The sequence below is a fragment of the Dermacentor andersoni genome, chromosome 2, assembly GCF_023375885.2.
Source record: "Dermacentor andersoni chromosome 2, qqDerAnde1_hic_scaffold, whole genome shotgun sequence".
In the NCBI taxonomy this organism is placed as follows: Eukaryota; Metazoa; Arthropoda; class Arachnida; order Ixodida; family Ixodidae; genus Dermacentor; species Dermacentor andersoni.
The window spans coordinates 237,171,156-237,196,407 of record NC_092815.1 but is presented as its reverse complement, the minus strand read 5'-3'; the positions used below and the strand labels follow the sequence as shown (position 1 = coordinate 237,196,407).

The 25,252-nt window shown below is 46.7% G+C and overlaps 1 protein-coding gene and 1 long non-coding RNA gene across 6 annotated transcripts in view; one reads left to right on the top strand and one right to left on the bottom strand.

Moving 5' to 3' along the window:
- Positions 1 to 25,252, bottom strand: part of LOC126539910 (uncharacterized) — a 107,780-nt gene that overhangs the window by 37,331 nt on the left and 45,197 nt on the right. The window lies entirely within an intron of this gene.
- On the top strand, positions 1,407 to 23,301 carry LOC129387038 (uncharacterized). The gene is made up of 3 exons (XR_008614354.1): positions 1,407 to 1,451; positions 2,386 to 2,424; positions 23,131 to 23,301. It is a non-coding gene; the product is annotated as an uncharacterized lncRNA (long non-coding RNA).

Genomic DNA, 25,252 nt, shown 5'->3' with positions numbered 1-25,252 from the left:
CGTTGTTTTCCGGCTAGGCGCACGGACATGTGTAATGCTCTCCGGCAGCATCAACGCGCTGATGGTACCAGAAAAAGCGAGTGCCATGTTACGGCTGAGTGAGGGATTCGGGAACGGGGATCGAGTAGGGTAGCATGCATAATGGATGCAGGATCGCCTGCAGGATCCTGAGCCCGAACCGCCATTGCCATTTGGATTGGTTTGCGGAAGCATGGAAGCAACAAGCTTCCGGAGGCTTATGATGTCTTGGCGCAATGCCCAGGTCGCGTTAGATGCGCCGGCGAACTGATATGCGCAATGTGGCGAAACCACAGAAATGTCAGGAACGCGCAGGGATGCAACATTCGGTGCGGCGGAAGAATCTAACTGTCCTGCAACTTCCATAATTTTGTCAGCATGGACAGCCAAAGCCGACAGGGAAAGGTCTGGCGACATGGCCATGATCATCACACAGAAGAGCTCACACCACTGACAATATAACTCAGAAATCACTCAATACTACAGACTAAATCGCAGAACACTCCCACCGCCATACGCACAGCTCACGAAGGCGAAAGACACGAAACTCAGAATGTTGTAATCCAACATCTTTCCAAACCAAACGAGACTACACCTCCTGTTCCGAACTCAATATGCCGAACTATGTCAATACTGCGAACAGCTAGGAACACTCCAGGAAATGGTCATAGTGTGTAAGAAAAATTCACACTTGCCTCTTCTACCGCGGTTTCCACACCAAGAAAAGCAGTGGGAGATGCTGCTGTTCAGCTCCCGCCTCTCGGACCAAATCGTGTTCATCCAGAAGGCGATCGTAACCAAGACGGCGCATGCATTCCCGGTAAGGAGGAACCGCTTCTGCGAAGCAGTCATTATGCTCAATTAAAGGTGTTTTCTCTCTCTCTGCACGGATGCTGCTGGACGCCGAAGGAAAAGCTCCCGCGCAGGTTTCGTGGCGGCGCCGCCAGATGGCAACGAGTATGCGGAGGCAAGCGCGAAAGAGGAGCCCCGCATCAGTTCACAACACTCGCATCGACGGTGGCAATATCTTATTTTGCTGCACTGTTTCAATGCTAAATACTTTGTCATCCTTTCTGTCAAGTCTCAAGCACGTTAAAAAAGGAAATAGTTTTGGAGTTCATAACCTTTAACCACACTCTCAAATTTTTTTAATGTACTTGACAACGTCCAAATTATAATTCACATAATCTTTGTTTATTTCTTTTACCCGCCAGATTGTTGCTCAACGAACCATTCCTAACATTTATTATTGTCCCAAGTTTATTGTGTGCTACCCGATTGAGTGAGTATACATTGTAGGCCGTTGATACGACGGACTACTACCATTATGCGTATCTACCATGTACCTTCAGGCAAGAACAATAACGTGAGAAAGAAGATGAAGAAGGCTACGAAGGCACTCTGGCTACTAATGAGCGTCGTGCTTGCTTCATGTAAGTGTATTCGCTGTCTGAGTGTTAAAGTAAATGTTGTGGTGCCTTTTTAATAATCGTACCAAAATCCGCAGGGTGATTGTGTACCAACGATTCTTCTTAATTGCTAATGTAATGAAGCGTATACCTTTATAACAATCTCTCACAGAATGGTGAAATTTGTCGAATACACATTTATTTTTTAGGGTCATTTCAAGAGGCAAGTTTGTCTAATTACAGTGATTGATATTATACTAGCGGCAAATGTGGCGTTGCAATCATTCTATCATTGTGACAAGCATGGTTACTGCTTAGATTTCTTTACAATGGGCTGTGATTTTAATGTAAATGTACATCGTAGCCCCTTGATTGTTCGTCTTTTGGGTCTAATTGTTTTGTGTGTGTACATCATAGCGGTTATGAATCATATTATATTAATTCGGCCGTTTTGTAGCGCTCTAAATTTTGATGAAGAAACTCCAGGCAGCCGCGTGGTATACTACTGTACTGTTATAACGCTAACAGCTGAACTAAACCAGGAATGAAGAAGGTGCATAAACTACCTACAATCGGTATTCGCTACTCCGGCTTCATCATATACGTTCTCACAGACGTAGTCTCTCAGCTGCAGCTATTGCCTCCTTTGTGTGCAGTTAGATTACACAGCAGCTTGTAGCAGTTAGTCATTAACAGTGTGGCAAAGTGAAACTCGAGAATTTGCAATATGCCACTGAGGTTCCCTGACAGGAGAGGGCCTGTCATAGCGAAGCTGCGTTTGGTTCATTTTCCTTTGCATAATGAGATGACCAGTAGAACATTGCAAAATTTTCCTTAAAAGGAGTTCAATGGCATCACAGCTCTTTCATCATACAACGCAGTTTGTGTCAAATTGCCTGCGCACAAATTGGGTAATACCAGCAGGTGCTTCAAATATTATTCGAGCTTCCTCTTGCAGGTCAGTACGCCGACGACAGCAGAGAGAAGCAAAAGGAAGGTACGACATTTATAAGCCGGTCACCCAGGCGTGGCTATGTATTTTTATGAAGAGATTCATTCATTAAGTCATTATTTCATAATACCCTAAATCCCAGATGGAGTATGCAGGGGAGTGGTTTCAAAACGATAGCAAAATACAAAAATGCAATGAATAAAAATGATAAACTATAACTTACATATGTAACCTCAGTGGTTTCGTAGGCAATATTTATCATAAATATAAATAAAATGTAACAATCACAAACAGCGGCTATTACAAACTATTACAAAAATAGACGTTACTTATATACAATGTCGCCTATATTCGGCGAAAATATTCTGTGGCTGCACAGCCAAAGCTACGGAGCGGTAGCGGACCTATCTTACTACGCGCCTGCATGTAGTCCGCAAATGTGATCATCTGTAGACTACACAGCTTAACACAAAACATATCATCTATTCGTTCCTTTTTTAATAAAAATTTCTTTTTTGTAATAAATTAGAGACTTGTTGCGTAAAGGAGTATCACTTTTTGCTCTCGATTTTTTTGAAATTTCCGGTGTTCACATCTTATTTCCTTTATCCTTTAAACAAAAATGGCGACGATCAGCTACAGCATGGGCTGCAGCAAGCATGAGCGAACGCTCGTAAGCTCATAAGAATTGATATATCAGGATGAAATAATGATAGCGGTGTGTTGCGGAATCTTTCGTTGGCTGCATACGATAGAGGGGTAAGGCGCTGTCTAGCGTGCAACCAAGGAGGTTTTAAAAGATAGCCTGGAGTTGCAGCCATCATAGTTCCTTATCAGCACAGGTGAAACCAGAGTTCTACTTCTACTCTGAAAGAGACCCACGACAGCTGAAACTTTTCACAGCTCACGTCCTTTTGGTCAGTTATTGTACATGCTAGGGGTATTTGAATATGAAAGCGTGAAGTTACTGCCTAAAATGTTACCCTTGGCTCGTATTTATATCATGATGTGCCATAAGAGTTGCAAAAATATGTTTAGGCCTCCTCCTCAAACCAGTGACAGAAAGCAAGACGTCCAACAATATCTGCACGTCTAAATTAAGCATCATAAACAGCACGCAGTGGGAAGAAAGCGCTTCGTATATTCCCCGTTATTTGCGAACGTTACTTCTTGCGTATGGTAAGACGGCGGAGGTTCGGCTTCACTTTTGAGACGGCGTCTCCACTCCAGCAAATTTTTCAAGGAAAAGTTCTATTGGATCAGAAGTTTCGGTGGCGGTCTGGTCACGCAGAAACCCAGTTGCTAGCAGAACGGAGAATATGCGGAAAAGGGTGGTTTGATGAGTTGACAGCTGCGCCCGCCCCGGAGCGTGTGCCATTAGCAAGGATTCCGGCTGCATAACGCGCTCACGCCACGCGCGCAGCCAATCAGAGCTGTTTCGCTTCAGCCGCGGAAGGATAGGGCCGGGAAGTCTATCGCGCGCACTGCAACGGCTTCGTTTTCGTTCAGTTCATTATCGGAAAACGGATGGGACGGCCACGCGAAGTGCGCTCCCCCATGGAACTGGCAGCCTTCAACGAGCGGTGGACAGAACTCGTCCGTGAAAGGGCTCGCCATCGGCGCGCCGGTCCAGCCATTAGAACCACCCGAGCTCACGCAATCCGATATCAACGAGAAGATCTGGAGCCGACGGAGCGGAAGGCCGCACAAATCCGGCGCCGCTACGTGTGGGTTACTTAAACGTGACGAAGGTGAGGTGTACTCAGGACAAGATTCGCTTGCCCCCATTTTCAGGTAGGGGAAGGGTTGGCAATTTTTTAACCTGCTTGCGGGTAACTGATACCTCAAGCGCTAGTGCGTAGGCGGTGGCAATGGCCAGCCACCACGACGCTGGCAACAAGGCAGTCTTCCGCGAGTCGCTGCGATTCTTAACTTTAGGCAAAAGAAACTGCTAATTTCATAAATTCCATAGCATATATGGTCCATATTCTCGGTTGGCAAGATTTCGCGTGTAGCACCGGAAGCGTCTGCGTGTACCGGCGGCAGTGCTCCTGCGGCATTGCGATGACAGCGTTCAACATAGGGGATGCACCCGCCGTTGTTGCTCAGTGGCTATGGAGTTAGGCTGCTGAGCACGAGGTCGCGGGATCGAATCCGAACCACGGCGGCCGCATTCCGACGGGGGCGAAAAACACCCGTGCACTTAGATTTAGGTGCACGTTAAAGAACCCGAGGTGGCTTCCTCCGTTCTTGAGAGCATGTTCAATTCTATACATATTATACTTCCTTTTGTCAGCTGTTTTACGCTTGCTGATTAACTTGGAAAGTTCTGCCAGTTCTATCCTAGCTGTAGGGTTACGGGCTTTCATACATTGGCTTTTCTTGATGAGATCTGTTGTCTCCTGCGATAGCCTGCTGGTATCGTGTCTAACAGAGTTACCACCGACTTTTGTTGCACACTCCTGAATGATGCCCGTAAGATTGGCGTTCATTGTTTCAACACTAAGGACCTCTTCCTGAGTTAAAGCCCAATACCTGTTCTGTAGCTTGATTCGGAATTCCTCTATTTTCCCTCTTACCGCTAAGTGATTGATCAGCTTCTTATGTACCAGTTTCTTCCGTTCCCTCCTCAAGTCTACGCTAATTCGAGTTCTTACCATCCTGTGGTCACTGCAGCGCACCTTGCCATGCACGTCCACATCTTGTATGATGCCAGGGTCAGCGCAGAGTATAAAGTCTAGTTCATTTCTAGTCTCGTCATTCGGGCTCCTCCACGTCCACTTTCGGCTATCCCTCTTGCGGAAGAAGGTATTCATTATCCGCATATTATTCTGTCTGCAAAGTGGACGCTATCAGAACTGTTCAAGAATAATTCCGTTATAGCGACTTCTACGCCTAGCTACGGCGACTGTGATGTGCCGTCGCGACGATTCTATCTTTTTCTGTCTTCTAAATTTTTGGACATTTCAATAGTATTTCGAAAGTTGAGTCGCACTGTATGTTTATCAGTCTCTTCAGCGTGCGATTTCCCTCTGCTTCTTTTTCGTAATCCAGTGCATTAATTCATAACACAAACATGACCATATGCCGTGCTTGTTTTAATGTGCGTCTTACCGCTCTATTTCCGTTCCAGTGAACCTTCCAGAATCTAGCATCAACAAGCTCATAGACCACACCGTCATGACATTTGCCGGGCAGCGGGCGTAGGCGAGCGTCTCAGTGCGCGTTTTCTGCTACACTCACCGAACATCGCGCAGTCCCGGCGCCGTAGCAGAAATCTTCCTCGCGTCTGTGCTTGCTGCATAGCCGAGTTGTAGTTGATGGCTGCCTGCTGGTTCTAAGTTTCGCCAGCCAAGCTTCACGCAGCTCCTTTCCCTACGGCTACGTGTGAATAAGGCTGACACTGGGCTCCATGCGTGCGCCCGGCAATGCGGCACCGAGAAGTAGCCTACCATGCTGCACGCCTCCAAAGGCAGCCGCTACCTATTATAGTACTTTCAAATGTTGTCAAGCAGACACCCAAGACGGTAAAGCCTCGCCACTTAATGAGAACCGCGGTGCAGGTGGGACTTTAAACTTTCGTTTTCAGCTCGCTTCGGCGCTTCCGAAGCAGCCGGCGCGGCCGCCGTGTCCACGTGATCCCTCATGCCACGTCACGCCAACGGTGGCGTTAGCTTTTCCAGTAATGGAGCTCGCCCCCAAAACGCAGCGAAAGCTAAGCCATAGCATGGTTAGCTTGATTGCAAGTCCAGGTTAGTCTGGTTGTCTTTCTATGTCACGGCGTTTAGCCAGTCGTTGGGCGCTCTGTTCGACTGTTTCCTGGGCGATTCGTTTCCTCTTCATCTCATTCCGATGTCGATTCCAGGCCTTCTCCTGCTTATCAGAATTCTCGCCGTCCATACTGCCTCCTCAAGTGCGGTTGCGGCGCACGCGAGCTCTCCTTTTCGATCCTCCGACATGTTATCAGGCATGCAACGCCGCTGGCGAAGGGAGCGGAGGCGAGCTCAACGACGAGGAACGGCGAGGAACGACGCGGTGTGATGCCAGACCAAACGGCGGCGGCGGAAAGACGCGGCGTTGCGCAGTGGCGGAACACCCGGGGCTCGGTGCTACTAGTGGCGCATGCGCAGTAGTGACTAGGGAGCGAGAGAGAGAGAGAAATATCCGTGGCGAGGCGCGCTTTGTGACGTCATGTGCCTCCTAGGAGCGCCGTCACGGCGAAATCGCAAGTTCGTGGCCAGTAAACCTTTCGCTTTAAAATGAAGGTTGAAGGCGAGGAGGAGACTGCGAGCATGGTGCTTAGGTTCCCTCCCCGTTCGTATGCATTAGTGAGCCATGCCATTGGGAAGTCAGCGGGGTGTGTTTTGTTCATTAGAAAGAGATGGGCTTATTGTTGAGGACGCGATTTCTTGCAGTTTAAGAAGCTTTGTTGTATGTGACCTTGTGCTTTGTGGGATGGATGGGCGCATGATATGTGTTTACACGCCAAATGTTGCAGACGACCAAATTAATGTTTTTACTAGTTCTAAACAATATTTCCTGCCCGAAAAAATTACTATTACTTGACGATCTTAAGTGCATGCCTAAAGGGAAAGACAGAGCTTCAGGTATGGTAGTTTGCGACAGAGGCAGTGACATCTTATCGCAGATCATATCACAGTTTGGCATTGATGATGTAGAGCAATGTTTTGATGTATACCGAGGGGTAAATTTTACACATATTACGGAAGAGAGGCAAGCGCGTTTACATCAAATCCACTTGTGCCCTGAGCTGATGAATAAGTGTGATCATCATCATCATTATCATCAGCCTGGTTACGCCCACTCCAGGGCAAAGGCCTCTCCCATACTTCTCCAAGAACCCCGGTCATGTACTAATTGTGGCCATGTCGTCCCTGCAAACTTCTTAATTCCATCCGCCCACCTCACTTTCTGCCGCATCCTGCTACGCTTCCCTTCCCTTGGAATCCAGTCCGTAACCCTTAATGACCATCGGTTATCTTTCCTCCTCATTACATCTCCTGCCCATGCCCATTTCTTTTTCTTGATTTCAACTAAGATGTCATTACCCCGCGTTTTTTCCCTCACCCAATCTGCTCTTTTCTTATCCCTTAACGTTACACCTATCATTCTTCTTTCCATAGCTCGTTGCGTCGTCCTCAATTCAAGTAGAACCCTTATCGTAAGTCGCCAGGATTCTGCCCCGTAGGTGAGTACTAGTAAGACCCAGCTGTTATGCACTTTTCTCTTGAGAGCTAATGACAACCTGCTGTTCATGATCTGAGAATGCCTGCCAAATGCACCCCAGCCCATTCTTATTTTACTGGTTATTTCCGTCTCGTGATCCGGATCTGTGGTCACTACTTGTCCTAAGTAGATGTATTCCCTTACCACTTCCAGTGCCTCGCTACCTATTGTAAACTGATGTTCTCTTCCAAGATTGTTAAACATTATTTTAGTTTTCTGCAGATTACTTTTTAGACCCACCCTTCGGCTTTCTTTCTCCAGGTCAGTGAGCATGCATTGCAATTGGTACCCTGAGGTCCTCTGAGCAAGGCAATATCATCAGCCAATCACAAGTTACTAAGGTATTCTCCATTAACTTTTATCCCCAATTCTTTCCAATCCAGGTCTCTGAGTGCCTCCTGTAAACACGCTGTGAATAGCAATGGAGAGATCGTATCTCCCTGCCTGACGCCTTTCTTTATTAGGATTTTGTTGCTCTTTTTGTGGAGGACTACGGTGGCTGTGGAGCTGCTATAGATATCTGTCAGTATTTTTACATACGGCTCGTCGACACCCTGATTCCGTAATGCCTCCATGACTGCTGACGTTTAGACAGAATCAAACGCTTTCTCGTAATCAATGAAAGCTATATATAAGGGTTGGTTATATTCCGCACATTTCTCTATCACCTGATTGATAGTGTGAATATGGTGTATTGTTGAGTAGCCTTTAAAGAATCCTGCCTGGTCCTTTGCTTGACAGAAGTCTAAGGTGTTCCTGATTCTATTTGCGATTACCGTAGTAAATACTTTGTAAGCAACGGACAGTAAGCTGATCGGTCTATAATTTTTCAAGTCTTTGGCGTCCCTTTTCTTATGGATTATGATTATGTCAGCGTTCTTCCAATTTTGCGGTACGCTCGAGGTCATGATGCATTGCGCATACAGGGTGGCCAGGTTCTCTAGAACAATCTGCCCACCATCCTTCAACAAATCTGCTGTTACCTGATCCTCCCCAGCTGCCTTCCCCCTTTGCATAGCTCCCAAGGCTTTCTTTACTTCTTCCGGCCCTGCCTGTGGGATTTCGAATTCCTCTAAACTATTCTCTCTTCCATTATCGTCGTGGGTGCCACTGGTACTGTATAAATCTCTATAGAACTCCTCAGCCACTTGAACCAGCCACTATATTAGTAATGATATTGCCGGCTTTGTCTCTTAACGCATACATCTGATTCTTGCCAATTCCTTGTTTCTTCTTCACTGCTTTTAGGCTTCCTCCGTTCCTGAGAGCATGTTCAATTCTATACATATTATACTGCGCTATGTCAGCTGTCTTACGCTTGTTGATTAACTTCGAAAGTTCTGCCAGTTCTATTCTAGCTGTAGGATTAGAGGCTTTTCTACATTGGCGTTTCTTGATCAGATCTTTCGTCTCCTGCGATAGCTTACTGGTATCCTGTCTAACGGAGTTACCACCGACTTCTATTGCACACTCCTTAATTATGCCCACAAGATTGTCGTTCATTGCTTCAACACTAAGGTCCTCTTCCTGAGTCGAAGCCGTATACCTGTTCTGTTGCTTGATCTGGAATTCCTCTATTTTCCCTCTTACCGCTAACTCATTGATCGACTTCTTATGTACCAGTTTCTTCCGTTCCCTCCTCAGGTCTAGGTCAATTCGAGTTCTTACCATCCTATGGTCACTGCAGCGCACCTTGCTGAGCACGTCCACATCTTGTATGGTGCCAGGGTTAGCGCAGAGTATCAGGTCTATTACATTTCTAGTCTCGCCGTTCGGGCTCCTCCACGTCCACTTTCGGCTATCTCGCTTGCCGAAGAAGGTATTCATTATCTGCATATTATTCTGTTCCGCAAACTCTACTAATAGCTCTCCCCTGCTATTCCTAGTGCCTATGCCATATTCTCCCACTGCCTTGTCTCCAGCCTGCTTCTTGCTTACCTTGGCATTGAAATCGCCCATCAGTATACTGTATATTGTTTCGACTTTACCCATCGCCGATTCCACGTCTTCATAGAAGCTTTCGACTTCCTGGTCATCATGACTAGATGTAGGGGCGTAGACCTGTACAACCTTCATTTTGTACCTCTTATTAAGTTTCACAACAAGACCTGCCACCCTCTCGTTAATGCTATAGAGTTCCTGTATGTTACCAGCTATGTTCTCATTAATCAGGAATCCGATTCCTAGTTCTCGTCTCTCTGCTAAGCCCCGTATATATGCTAAGCCCCGTATACTGTATATGATTCTTTTGGCCTTCTAACTTCACTGAGCCCAGTTATATCCACTGCTAGACTCGCCTCAGTAGATAACGTTCTAGCGTTAAACGTTGCCAGGTTCATATTCCAATGGCGGCCTGTCCGGAGCCAGGGATTCTTAGCACCCTCTGCTGCGTCGCAGGTCTGACTGCCGCCGTGGTCAGTTGCTTCGCAGCTGCTGGGGACTGAGGGCCGGGGTTTGATTGTTGTGTTCATATAGGAGGTTGTGGCCAAGTACTGCACCAGGGTGGCCAATCCTGCTGTGGTGAGGGAGTGCGTTGCCGGTTCTGGTCACCGGGATCAGGCCACACTCCAGGCCTGTTTATGCAAGTTTATTAACACGCGGATTTTTTTTTAATCCGGTGGAAAATTGCCTGGCACCGGGATTCGAACCACTGACCTCTTGCACGCGAAGCGGGTGTTCTACCTCGACGCCACCGCTGCACTCCCTGCCTGCTGCCCAAACAACAACTGAACTTTTATTGACTCCGAAGCTCACGAAGATAAGTCACTTGGTTGCTCGCGCATGCGCTCTTGGCATTGCGCACGGTAGCGCAACGAAGCGGCGCTCTTGGCATTGCGCATGGTAGCGCCGTTTCGTTGCGCTACAATACTCACCCCATAGTGAGTGGGTCAACAATGAGTTGCGGTTCATAAGTGCATTCGCAACGGAGGTCTTGTGCACCGTCCGCTCCGTGTGAACCTTTCGACGACTGGTTGGGCCGGTTTAGTCTGGTCTGCTGGTAGTCCTTGTGGCTGTGTAACTCGATATGATGCACGCACTTAACTGCTGATGTCCACGTGCGCTGGTTTTAAGCGGTCAAGCGAAACGAGGTCGTGACGGCCACCTCGATCGATCATGATGTGCTTTTCTCCTCATTTCATCACCTTGAATGGCCAATCATACGGGGGCTGGAGTGGACGCTGTACGGCGTCGTGCCTTACAAACACGTGAGAGCCGGAGGAGAGATCACTGTGGACGTGGTTAAGCCGTGGTGCCGGCACACGTGGAGGGACAGCGCGTAGCTGGCTCATAATGTCCCGCAGCCGCAGGGCGTAATCGTTGTTCGCCTGGGCGTTTGCGCTTTTACGGTCAGCGACAAACTCCCCCCAAAGGCGAAGTGTTGTGTCGTATACGAGTTCAGCCTAGCAGCAACCAATGTCTGCTTTCAGAGCCGTCCTAATTCCCAATAAAACCAGGGGTAGCGCCTGTACGCAACTATGACTTGAAGTTGCCGTCAGGCTAGTCTTCAGCGGGCGATGGAACCTTTCCACCATACGATTGCTGATGGGATGGTAGGCCTTTGTTCTGATGCGCATGATTCGCATGATAGGAGCCGCGTGATGTTCCCGAATAGCGCAGACTCGAATTGCGTTCCGCGATCCGTTGGAGAGACATTCACTAAAAAGGGTTCCGAGTCTCGAGCGAAAGCCTGTCCAGTGGGAAAACGTGGAAATTTTCATGTATGACAAAGTTGAAGCCATACAATACGAGGACTTCAGGCATATGCATTCACTCGTCACTACGATTCGCTTTTTACCTCTAAGCTGTAAACATTCTAATAGACTTTTTCTTAATAGTATTCCTATGCTTTCAGAGGAATTTAAGATCGAACGTGAAGCAGAAATAAGAGAACATGAAGTACAAAAGACCGTAGAAAACTTTAATCCTGCAAAGTCCCCTGGACCGGATGGCCTTAATGCTGTTTTATAAAGCATAAATCATTTAAAGCAAGCATAGCGCAAGTTCTCGCTGCAGTACTTAATGAGACATGTATTTAAAGGTGCTACCGCCATCATTTGGTGAAGCATACACACTTTTCACCCCAAAGGCACACTGTCACGTCACACGAGAAGTTACGATAGCAGACCCATCTTTACGTCAGTTGTAAATCTGTTGGCATGAGTGGCAGCATTGGCCACACGTGCAAGAAAACGTGAAAGTAACGTAAAACTAAAAAAAAATCGAAATATGTGGAACTTACTGGAGGAACCGTTCCCCACCTGTACAACAAAGGGCTCAGAAGGCCTTATGGACCCTCTGCTAGGACACGTCTGAGGCGAAAAGTTGGACAAATAGCTCAAAACTTCCCGTAGTCGATAGAACAAACGATTCCCAAGATTCTGGCAAGACTCAAATGACGTCTGATAAGCTGAACTCAGTTGTGATACTTTTTGTGCTGTTTCGTGCTAGTAATTTCTGTGCAACCAAGGCCATCTTTCTCAGTGCGATGAAGACTGCGGGTACATTATGCGTGCTAGCACTTCATGCTGTTCTGTTCAAATATTCAACCATTCGGTTCAATTTCTTGTTCTGTTTTAAACACTTAAGGCTCATAAAAAATATATGCCATAAAAAAAAAAAAAAGACGAACTCAAATGACATCTTCACATTGTATTTTTATACAATGTGAAGCTACAATGATGCGCTTTTTAAAGGACGCTGGGCCTTTATGGGAGCTATGCCCGATGCCGGCCCCCGAACATATTTGAAATTTCAGAATTTCTTGAAAGAAAATGCTTCAAACATTTGTCACACCAAATTTTATGAAAGTCTAATTAGCATTCTCATGACGAAATCTATAATTCAGTGGTAATTGTTCTTTCTTAGGCTTACCTTTTTATCGCATGGCATATCACTGTGGCAGGTCATGGGGAAGGTTTTCTGTGCTGCTTTCTGAGACGCACGGAGTACTAACGGATTCGATACACATAAACACGTTATATTTTATTATGGATGCAGGCATCAGAAACTAAGACACTGAACATTTGGTTCAATGAAGGTAGAAACGTTCGACATTACTGGTCGCTTCTCCTGCAATGACTGTAGATTTCCTGCACTGCAATCCTGTTGAGCGCTCCGCTTGGCCATATATACATAGCGGATTTCTGTTAGACATTTCTGCCAGTGGGAAGGGGGGGGGGAGGCTATCATGGGATGGAACCACCTTCGTTTTCGATTGAGCATCGCCCAACTTTTATTATACATCTCATCTCGTTTACGGGGTAAAATACACTGTATTTGCCGTTTTGTTTTTCCTACCATTGTCAAATGCTAACAAAATTATGCCTAAATAACCTCCGGTTATTAAAGAGGTACGTAGGGTACATAAAATGATTTTAATTTATCTAGATCTGTAACATTCTGCACTCTTTTATTGATTGCGGATACAATGTCATCGTCAGCTTTGTCGATGGAACGACAAGCAGCAGCATTAATAATACGAATGTTTATGTGATCCTTGGGCCCTATATCGTAAAGCTATTCCAGTATGTTTTTATTCCAATCTGCTGACGTCAAATTCGCCCAACCGCCGATGCAAGCATCGGGCGGTTATCCGCAGGGTTGACTGTACAGACCAATCAAACGCTCTCCTCTTTTATAGAACGTCACTTTTGTTTGCTTTAAAAACGAATAACATTGCCAACACTGAGCAGCTTGCCTTATCTAATTGGCTGACAAGAGGCGAGGAGCACGCTCAAATGGAGAGGGATTCGATGGGGCCGAGCCAGTGCACTGAAAATCGATTACCGGATGAAGAGGGTGATGTCGGCGCCTGCGATTGGTTCGCTTTCCCTTACTTAGGTGGTGGTGGCTGGTCGAAATTCGCGGCGGCATGCAACGAAACGTTAACAATGCCACTAAAACGGATCCTCAACAAAGAAGACTTGGCAGAGCGAGGTCGTAAACGTGCCGAAAGTGGTCGAAAACGTTACACTGCCACACAAAAACTTTCATTGTAGGCAAATAAACCCAAGCTCTCTGGCATGTGCGAGTCGGCAGTGCCTGAGTGATCGGCAGCAGCCATCTTTTATACTTTCCGGAACGGGGCAGCCTACGGCTATTCAGAAGAAAATTAAGTTTTGTTACGTATATTAATGTATCTTTAACACGTACACGTCACTTTGACGCGGTGAGGTGTTATGGTTTTCTGACGTCGCGGGACAGGCAGGTGAGGTGGGTGCAGCCCGAAAACTTTTGCAGAATAGCCGAGGGCTAAGGCCAAAAGCGTCGAATGAGAAATAACTATTTTTTTCTTTTGTTCGGTTCATTCATGCATAATCAGTGCGTACATGTCATATCAGATAGGGAGCTGTCGCTTTACAGACAAGCGAAGTTGGGGTGGCACAAAACGTTTTTGACCAATCGCGGAGGGCTAATTGCAGAATTGGAATAGACAAGTTTTGGAATAGATTTACGTTATAGAACCCCTTATTCCTTATATGTATCTGCAACCGTACCCGAAGTTATTATAGCCATCAAAACACTTATTTGTTGAAATAAACGTAAACATAATTTGGATTGATGAACTGAAGTTGACGTCTACGTAACCCTAAGCATTCATAACTTGTCAAGAGCGGTTGTATGAATATTGTAACTGTTGTGTTGCGAACGATTGTGCAGACATTATAGGCTGCACTCTTTTTCTTTATAATACGTAAGACAAAGTATTCGCAGTGGCAAGATAAAAGATTCAAATAAACTAAAATCCAGAAGCCCGTACTCAGTGGCTCCAATGCGCATACTCAGCTGCCCCAGTGGCACATCATTTTATACCTTACTATCACAGGGATCGGCCCAGCTCGCTCACAAAAAAAAAAGTGGCTGGAGTAGGGCAAGAATACTTCGGATTAAAGCCATCATATGTGCTTTGAGAGCAAGAAATTAAGCATTTCGGCGCACACAGAAGATTGATGCACTTTGTAAAGTACACTTGCATTCATGTTTTTATAACGCTATAAGAAACCTACACTATCTACAATGTCAAGTTTTCATAATTAACGGCATTCCTTTCTTAAAACGTGCACATAAAAACTAGTTTCTTGGAAAGTAATACTAAAAATGATAAACAATTTATTAGGCTGCGCGCGCAGCAGTGGTGTGCTCACTACTTCTCCAAGTTAGGTGTTGAAGAGATCAAAGACATCAAAATAGAGGAAAACATACAATGTGGCCATCTTGGCAAGATCCCTCAAAGCAAGATGGCGTATACCAGTTAAAACAACATGTTGTTTGTTTATATAAAAACAATAGAACGTGGCTGTACTTTAGAAAGAAGGGCGCTAATAGGGTAATGCGGTGCACGCCCGGACGAATTGCAGTTGCAATTCAATTATTCAGGAAAAATCCATACCATCGAAACTCCTGACCTTCTTTGCCGTTCTGCTTGGCGTAAAATATGGCCTAATAATGCTTCGTATGACGCTGACGATGAAAGAAAGAGCGAGGGAAAGCTGAATCTGCGTACCAGGGCTGATATCAACAAAAATCTCTCTCATGCCTTTATTGTTCGCAAATATTGCATCCTATCCTCATTATGGACACAGAATAAGAGTAGGCGGTGGGCCTGTGGCAAAGAACACTTAAGAGCTTTCGGAATGCTGCCGCAGATTACGAAATTCAGTGGTATGCCACAAAACCATAAAATAATTGATTTCGATGAACTACACAGCATTCGATAAAATGGCAGAAAAGTCCATAACCTCAATGGCGCGTTAATTCAAGCCAACAAACCTGTGGGAAAGGCTACGTTTAACCTCTTTTAAGTAAGGCCATTTGCATGGGTTCGTCGTTACAAAACCCGGTTGCATGCTGTACAGAACCTGCATTGCGAGGGCAACGCCTGTTATTAAGGCCAGTGTCGTTGCCAAATGTCAATATATATTAGCGCCTCGCTGCTTCCGTAATCTCAACGATCGAGGGCACTAAGGTGTTCGATGGCTTACAGGCGCAAGTATATAGAACGCATTGGACCCTGTATCCTTTGAAAACAAATCAATATACGCTTGCGCGCCTCCACTCACAGTGCACAAAATTTCATACGTAATCTTAAGACACCGGAAACACATCAGTTTACCTCAGGTAAAGGTAAACAAAATGGACTCGCTGGCTGAGATAAACTCGCGGGTGAGGATAGAAAATGTTGCTTTCTAAAAAAATTATTGTTATTTCTGAACCATTATGAACCCATAAGAAACGATCCAAAGCTGTTTGAACCGTTATATTCTTCTTTTCGAGCTGCGCCTGAACCTAACTGGAAAATATTGTTACGGAATGTTGAGAGAAGAGAGAGGAAGAAGATCGGAGACGCTGGCTGCTGCGTGTTGTTGGTGGTCACCCATCTTAGCTGTTCTGACTCATCCTTTATATATATTGTAAATATAGTTTTTATATACTCGCAACATCCCCGTAACACATTGGTGGGAGATGCTTGGTACTACGGCAGGAAACGGAGCTCCGCAGTGGACGTCGCATCACCGTCCCCACCATGAATGACGGTGAGCACGCAGGATCAACGTCGTTGCCGCTTCCAACGTCACCGTCGCCAGCTACGTCAGTGTCCCCTTCGGTTGTGGTTCTGCAACCCAAGGACCCTGGAACTTTCTCCGGGACCGATGGCGCCGACGTTAAAGAGCAGATGGCCATGTTCGAACGCGTGAGTGGAATCAACAAATGGGACCCTACGCTTATGCTGGCTAACCTGTTGTTCTACCTAAGAGACATAGCAAAGGTGTGGTACGAAAACTACGAAGATGAGCTAACCAGCTGGGACCAATGCATAGAAAAATTGACAGAGTTGTTTGGCGAACCAGCTGGCTGTAAAATTGCCGTAAAGCAGCAACTGGCCTCCCGTGCTCAATCCGCCATGGAATCTTATGTCTCGTACATCCAGGACGTGCTGGCGGTTAGTCGTAAAGCCGATCACAGCATGACAAAAGCAGAGAAGGTAGGTCAGGCGCTGAAGGGCATTGCTGACGACGGCTTTAATCTGCTCGTGTGCAAAAGCTGCTCGACAGCAGATGCTATCATCAAATAGTGCCGACAATTCTAGCAAGCCAAAATCCGACGAGTCTTGCAACCATTCGCCAGATTTCTCAATACTGCTGCAACGTCGACGTGTCAAGATCAACCCGCATAGCAGCATGCGTCACCATCAAAGGACGTGGTGCGAATCGTTAGACGTGAACTGTGAACTGAATGCGACGGCGCCCGCACCGTTGTGTTCGCGTAGCCCTGATGCTACCACATTTTCAGTTCCCCTAGTACAAGTCATCGTTCGCCAGGAACTTAAAAACGTTGGTTTACAGTCTGTGTGTGCTGTCGCCAATCGCAGAGCTAACGAACGCCCTTCTGCTATTTTCGCTCCACCCCGACGCTTCTCTAAACGTTATCGCAACCCGATTGAGTGGAGAACTCCGGACGACCAGCCTATATGTTTCACCTGCCGCCGCATTGGTCATCTCGCCCGGTACTGTCGCAACTCGTGGTCCTCAACACCTCGCACGCCGACCACTCTGAGCCGTTTTGACGCAAATTCCCGCAATGTTTCGCCCACCGCCGAGTCTAACAACGCCGCCAACTCTGCTCGGAAAACGTGGTACAGCCGCTCACAATCGTCAGCGCGGACACCAGTCTCGTTCACCGCAAACACGTCGCCGATCTTCGCGTTCGCCGCAGCCACGTGGCCTTTCGTCCCCTGCGGCCTTAGGCCGCATCATTTTGGAAAACTAGGAAATGCAGCCCTCGGAGGTGGTGCTGCATTGCCGACAGCAGAAAATCCTCTGTTTGTGCCCGCAAGGAGAAGTGTAATCGATGTCAAAATAGACACCGTACCTGTCCAAGCACTCGTCGACACTGGAGCCCACGTATCTGTGATGAGTGCTAGCCTACGTAGACGGTTAAAGAAAGTCCTCACCCAAGCAGCTGTCCGAGTGCTTCGTGTGGCCGACGGTGGCATGCTGGTTGTTCTTGGAATGTGTACTGCGCGTTTAATTATAGCCGGCCGCCCTAATTCTGCTCTCTTTGCTGTGATCGACAACTGTCCTCACGACTTTATCCTAGGTTTGGAGTTTTTATCCACTCATTCTGCTCTCATCGACTGCGCAACCGGCGTTCTTCAGTTAGAACTGCCTCAATTCGCTGATGCTCCGAGTACCGCCCCACCCCGCTTGTGCTCGGTTCAAGATGTGCGTCTGTCACTCGAGGCAGTTACTTACGTCACTCTGACCGCCCAGCCACAGGTTCCTGGCGGTGAATATGTGCTTCATCCCATCATCAACGGGCTTTTGAACCGGAGCGTTGCTGTTTCGCATACCATGGTCACGGTTACTAATAACGACGTCGTTCTACCACTCCTTAATTTCAGCCTGTGCCCTCAAGTGCTTCCGGCCGGCATGTTCTTGGCCAGCGTTTCCAGTGGTTGCGAATTCGAGATCGAGAGTCTGAATGCCGAGAGTGGTTTATTAGCGCCAAGTGCAGCTGACAGCTCTGGTTCCTTAACAGATGACTTCACGAAAATGATTGCACCTGACCTCACCTCTGCACAGGCCACGGACATACGACTCCTGCTTCAATCGTACAGTGACATCTTTGATTTCGGCGACAGGCCATTAGGCCAAACATCTGTTGTACACCACCGTAGAAACACTGGAGGTACGAATCATATTCAACGCCGTCCCTATCGTGTATCGCATGCTGAACGTCGAGTCATCCTATAAAAAGTGGACAAAAGGCTCCGCAAAGGGGTCATCGAGCCATCAGCCAGCCCTTCGGCTTCGCCTGTTGCCCTTGTGAAAAAGAGAGATGGTACCTGGCGTTTTTGCGTCGACTATCGCCTCTTAAACAAGATGACGCTAAAAGACGTCTACCCACTACCTCACATCGATGACGCCTTGGACTGCTTGCACGGAGCTAAATACTTCTCGTCTACCGATCTTCAATGCGGCTAATGGCAGAATTCAGTTGATGAAATGGACCGCGAGAGGACGGCCTTCATCACGCCGGATGGTTTATATCATTTCAAAGTTATGCCCTTTCGCCTATGCAATGCTCCTGTGCCATTTGAACGTATGATGGACTCGTTTCTGCGAGGCTAAAAAATGAACCACCTGTGTTTGTTACCTTGACGACGTTATTGTTTTTTCTCGCACGTTCGGCAGCCACGTTACCCAGCTCGCTGCAATTCTTGCGGTCTTCCTAAAAGCCGGCCTTCAACTGAACTCCACGAAGTGTCCATTCGGGCACCGTCAGATCACCGTGTTGGGACACCTCGTTGATGCATCCGGTGTCCGACGAGATCCGGAAAAATTTCGCGCAGTACGCATTTTCCCTGTGCCACGTTCTGCCTCTGACGTGCGCTGCTTCGTCGGCCTGTGTTCTTACTTTCGCCGTTTCGTCAACCTCGGCGACGTTGCTCGGCCTTTGACAGATCTTCTAAAGAAGAACACACCATTCTCATGGGGCCCGGAGCAGGCTCACGCGTTCGACGCTCTCATCGGGTTTCTGACCCCCCCCCCCCCCCCATACTTGCCCACTTTGATCCGTGTGCACCGACCGAAGTCCACACTGACGCAAGCGGCTATGGCATCGGCGCTGTTCTCGCCCAACACCAGAATGGTGCCGAGTGCGTAATAGCTTATGCCAGCCGCCTGCTGTCACCTGCCGAGGGAAATTATTCCATCATCGAGCGGGAGTGCTTGGCTTTATTTCGGGCTGTCGCCAAGTTCCGGCCATATTTGTATGGCCGCACGTTTTTGGTCGTCACAGACCACCACGCGCTCTGCTGGCTGTCTTCCCTCCGGGATCCGACTGGACGGCTTGGTCGCTGGGCTTTGCGGCTCCAGGAATTTTAATTTAGTGTCCATTACAAGACTGGACGCCTCCACAAGGACAATGATTGCATCTCGCATCACCCCGTGGATCCTCCCGATCCTGTTGCGCATGATCCGTTGGCCTGCGTGATGGCTTTGACCGACATGACGGACATGCGCGCTGAACAACAATGCAACGCATCCTTACAGTCCACCATCGCCGGAGTGCAATCTGGCAGCACCGACGGCACGTGCCGCATGTCTGTGCTGCATGACGGCATCGTCTACCGCCGCCATATCCACCCTGACGGCCCTGAGTTGCTGCTTGTCCTTCCTCGTCATCTGCGGCCCGTCGTTCTCGACAACTTCACGATGCACCGACGGCGGGACACCTTGGAGTTTTGTGTACATACGACTGCGTACGACGCTGGTTCACCTGGCCGGGTCTCTCCCGCTCTGTGCGTCGTTATGTCGCAACTTGCGAATTGTGTCAGCGGCAGAATTTCTTCACCCCTGGCACCTGCCGTACGACTCCATCCCATTGAAGTTCTCTCCGAGCCATTCTTTCGTGTAGACCTTGTCCTGCTTGGCCCTTTTCCGACAACGACTACAGAGAACAAGTGGATCGCCGTCGCTACTAATTACGCACCACGCTACGCGATAACAAAGACGTTGCCGACTAGTTGCGCAACTGAAGTCGCCGATTTTCTCTTTCAGGACGTCATTCTCCAGCACGGTGCACCTCGACAGTTACTTACAGAGCGTGGCCGCTCGTCCTTCTCTCGAGTTCTGGACGACCCCCTCCGCTGTTGTGCCACTGAGCACACGCTGTCCACTGCCTACCGCCCACAAACGAACTGTCTTACGGAACTTCTCAACTGAACCCTCACATAGATGGTGTCAATGTACGTTTCCAATGATCGCAGCTACTGGGATGCCACGCTGGCCTACGAGACATTCGCGTATAGCTCGTCCCGACATGACACCGCAGGGTATTCACCCTTTTATCTTTTGTATGTTCGCGACCCCACCTTCCCCTTTGACACCATCCTCCCTTCTGTGCCATGTGTTGCAACTGATTACGCTCGTGAAGTCACCGATCGTGCTCGCGTGGCTCGTCAAGTCGCCCAATCTCGTTTATTAGCCTCACAGCATGTACAGAAAGAAAGTTACGACAGCTACCATCGCAATGTTAAACTCGCTACAGGTGCTTGGGTGCTCCTCTGGTAACCATATCGTCGGGTTGACCTCTCCCAGAAGCTTCTTTCTAGCTACACAGAGCCTTATGAAGTCCTACGCCAAATTAACGACGTCAATTATAAAATTTCGCCGCTACACTTTGATGCATCCTCAAGTCAGATGCCGGTCGACGTCGTGCAAGTTTCGCGGCTGAAGCCATACTTCACTCGATATTCTTCGCCTGCCATGCGTCGAGACGGCGCTTCGCCACCCTGGGGTCCTGTTACGGAAGGATGAGAGAAGAGAGAGGAAGAAGAAGATCGGAGAAGCTGGCTGCTGCTTGTTGTTGGTGGTCACCCATCTGAGCTGTTCTGAATCATCCCGTATACATATTGTAAATATAGTTTTTATATACTCGCAACATCCCCGTAACAATATGCACAAGCTTGGACCTGATCCCGAACTTAACCCGTAAATATTTGTCTTCAACAGCCTGGATACAAGTGGTGTTCAAACCGAAACATGCATCCAGAGGTGCTGCGACAATCCACTTCAATTCAGTTAGTGCAGCTCAAATAGTTGACTGTTCGTTAAATGTATGTGACACCGTCGAGACGAAGAATTGACTTGTGTGCGATCAAATAGCTTCGCCTTTCTTGCTCCATTACTCGTGCAGTACATGGTTTCTTTTATTTATTTACATTCTGGTTGCTTGTTTGAGCAGTAATTTGGTCGAAACGTCATCCGTTGCGTTTTAACCTGACGTCTCTTTGATACTGTACCGGGTATAGGTAAACAGCATGCGTAAGCCTGCCAGGAGTGCAACTTGTAGGCCTGTAGACAAGAACTTGGTAAGGAAGGCATCTGAAACACTTGTTCTCAGAAAACAGGGGGTAACAAATTATGTCAAACCAGGCCCTAAGCATGCTAAAAAACATTCAACCTCATAAAAAGTTTTCCTGCAGCCCAGTACTGCCCAAAGAAATTTTTTTTCGTAGTACAAAATAGAATGCACACTTCGACTGAAACAATAATCACAATGTTATCTACCTAAGCAGACACACTAAGATGGCGCAGAGGTGTTCTTGAAGACACTTGTCGCCTATTTACATTTCTGCGTGTCATTACACCTAAATTCACGAATTTAAATCTGTACACTGATATCCATTCTTTCTGTAATCAAAATATCTGTTATTTAAAGGAAACGATTTGTGTATATAACATCGAAGACAATCGCACCGGGTCTGAAAAGTGTTAGCAGCATTTCAGAATTCTATAGCAGCCAACCTTCGGTGCCCACTATTGGAGTGCAGTTCATACATCTCAGGCTAGGCGCTAAACTTTGCGTAATGTACTACTCAGTGCTCTATGAAGAATTATATGAGCATCCGGTTTATTCAAGATGTTGAACGACTTCTGGAGATTCCAGCCTCGTTGAAGAGCATTCACGTTCATTTATTCTGCCATAATCAACAAGAACCATTGCATATCCCCATTAGCCCCTTTGCTTCTCCACGGGTTCGACAGAAGACAGAAGGCGCCGCCTAACATGCTGGGCACCCACAACCTAGTGTGTTTATCTTATCGCAAACTCAGTTTTGTGATATCGCACAAGCATTGTTCTAAGTTTACAAGCGTCGCGGCCTGCAAACATCAACCTCGGACTTTGGCTTCCATTCAGCAGATACAACGCGGTCTCCAACTGTAATATTGCGTTCTCAGTCACCATCCCTGCTATCAATACTGCGAATATGTGCAGCGAAGGCCATGCAAGGTAATGGCGTGCGCCAATTCAATATCCTAGCTATTGAGATAATAGATGAAGAATATGAATTGTAGTTGGTTCAGCTAAACATGGTATTATGTATTCGACGTAAACCTTGTCAGGGTATATTTTATTGTTTTCTTTTCGTTGCTTACACATGCGTTGACACTGTCATGCAATGATGAACCTATGCATTACTCAGTTAATCCATTCAGTCATGAATTGTGGATCATATGCAAGCATGTCCGAGTTATATTGTCCTATGCTTCAACAATCCATACTCTATCGGAAGAATGCAATGCTGTAAAACGGTCATTCGAGAAAATTTTGGATGAGTCCTTGGGATCGCGCTGTAATAATGTAATCAGTGACGTTTCCAGAATTGAAGCACTGCCTGAAACCTTTGTGCACGTTACTCATGGACCGCGGGTATTGTGGGACGGAAAATATAAAGAATGATGCGCTTTCTAGGTCGTCCATGAAAGGCAACACGTCTAACTTCCCGTGGGTCTTGCTTGTCCTTTAATAGAATGGTGCTTACGTTGCGTAGTAAAGTAAGCGAAAGCTACAACAGGAAATTAAAAAGCTCAATTGGCTCGCAGCACAATGTCAGCGCTTTCTTTATTTTTAAGGCGCCACTAAGCGGCGTCGACAAATGTGAACAGCCTCACCAAACAGGTTTTGTACAGCCTGCACCGCATCTTCTTTGCACAGCAATGCGCCAGCTGTGCCAGGGAGGACGCCGGGACCGCTGTGCCTCGTACTGCATCAACGAGAACCACTTCACCGGTGTATGCACGCTGCCGGCCAAGACTAGCATGTGCATCTGCTTCGACGCCCTCTGATGGCGTCCGCATCATGACCGCCCAATGTGTGCCTCTCAAGTAGCCCGCAGTTGAATACACTGGCAATGCCACTCGAATGTTGCTTCTACGATGTGCCATTCTTAGCAGTAATCTTGCGTTGCGCTTACCGTGCCCTCAATCACGTGGCTGGTTGCTTCGCCACATGTCGGGCAGGTTTAGTTGCAAAACTACTATAAAAGTAATTATTAAGGCATCACTACGATGAGCGTGTATTATCGAGTTTTCTTCTAATTGCAATTACATGGGCACTCGGAGTAATTGTTTGCCATCGGCGTCGCCGTCACCGTGATGTTCCCTATATATATATATATATATATATATATATATATATATATATATATATATATATATATATATATATATATATATATATATATATATTTATATATATATGTATACCAGAAGAAAAGCAGTTCTGGGTCTGGGTAAATATGCACAGTGAAGCAGACGCGCGTATGAAGCACATATTGACTCACATATTGAGTCCATGGGTACGCGAATTGGCCCGAACTACGCCAATATATTTATGGGTCAGCTAAAAGATAAATTTTTGCTAACGAGGACGTTAAAACCTTTTTATTACAAACGTTACATTGACGATGTTTTTCTGATTTAGCCTCATGGGGAACAGGAACTGCTTTCTTTCATATCTGACTTTAACAATGCCCATCGATCCATATCATTTTCTCACATGTATTCTGCATCTAGTATTAACTTCCTTGACGTCAGCGTTTCAGTGCTAAATGATAAACTATCTACTGCCCTATACAAAAAGCCGACAGATAGATGTCAATATTTGCGTTTCGATAGCAGTCACGTTAAACATTGCAACACTAGCATTCCTTATAGCCAAGCCTTACGTTTTAAAAGAATTTGTTCTGAGCAATCAGAGTTTCAAAAGAATTGCGGTACCCTAAAAAACGCTTTAGCCAAACAAAATTGCGCACTACAATTAATTGACGATGCAATTAAACGCGCAGACGTGCATGACCCAAGGACGCTTCTTTGCATTAAGAACAAACCGACTCCCTCACCCCAGACAAATCTGGTCCTAAACCACACTGCGTCAGTCTGAAGTGTTTCGCATGTATTAAAGAAACACCACAATATTCTAATGCAAAGTGAACGCCTCAAAAGCATATTCTCTGATCCGCCTAAAGCAGTATACCGTAAAGCTAGAAATATTCGAGATATACTAGCATCATCATCTAAGACTGACTGCCCCGATGCCATCGGATGCCATCCTTGTCGAAAACCAGATGTAAAGTATGCCCCTACATGGTCACATCGCAACAGGTTACTAGTACGTCTTCAAACTTTTGTTTAAAAGTCAAAGGCGATTTCGACTGCGACACAACAAACGTAATATACATGCTTGAATGTACATTCTGCAAAAAACGGTACATCGGACAAACAGAAGGCCCTTTCAGATTCCGCTTTAACAATCATAAATCCCACGCTAACACGTTGCCCAACCTGCCCATCTCAAGACACGTGCATCTTCCTGACCACTCATTTGGTAAACAGAGTAACGTTGCTTGAATCTGGATTTCGTTCAAATTATGATAAAGAAGCCCGCGAATCGTTACTTATCTATAAGTTTGATACCGTCGCCTGTGGTATGAATGAATGTGTTGGAAAATTGAGCTGTGTTTGTAGCCCGTCACTTGTCCCTTCTTCTACTAGTACGTCGCTATTTCCCTTTTTCTGTGTCTGTGTTTGCTTGATAACATAGCACATATTGAGCACATTGAGCACTTTTGTTGTCACGTGGCGATTGGTTTTTTACAATTCATTTCGATGCGTTTTTATGCTTTGTATTTTAGATGATATGTTTGCAAACGCCATCGGTCTATACACGTGTCAGCTATCCTTTGAACGATTCGGATGCATTTTGTTCGCCCATTTTATTCGTTTTTCATGTAAGCGTATCTTCATTTGGTTGATAGGCACATTATGTTAACTGTACT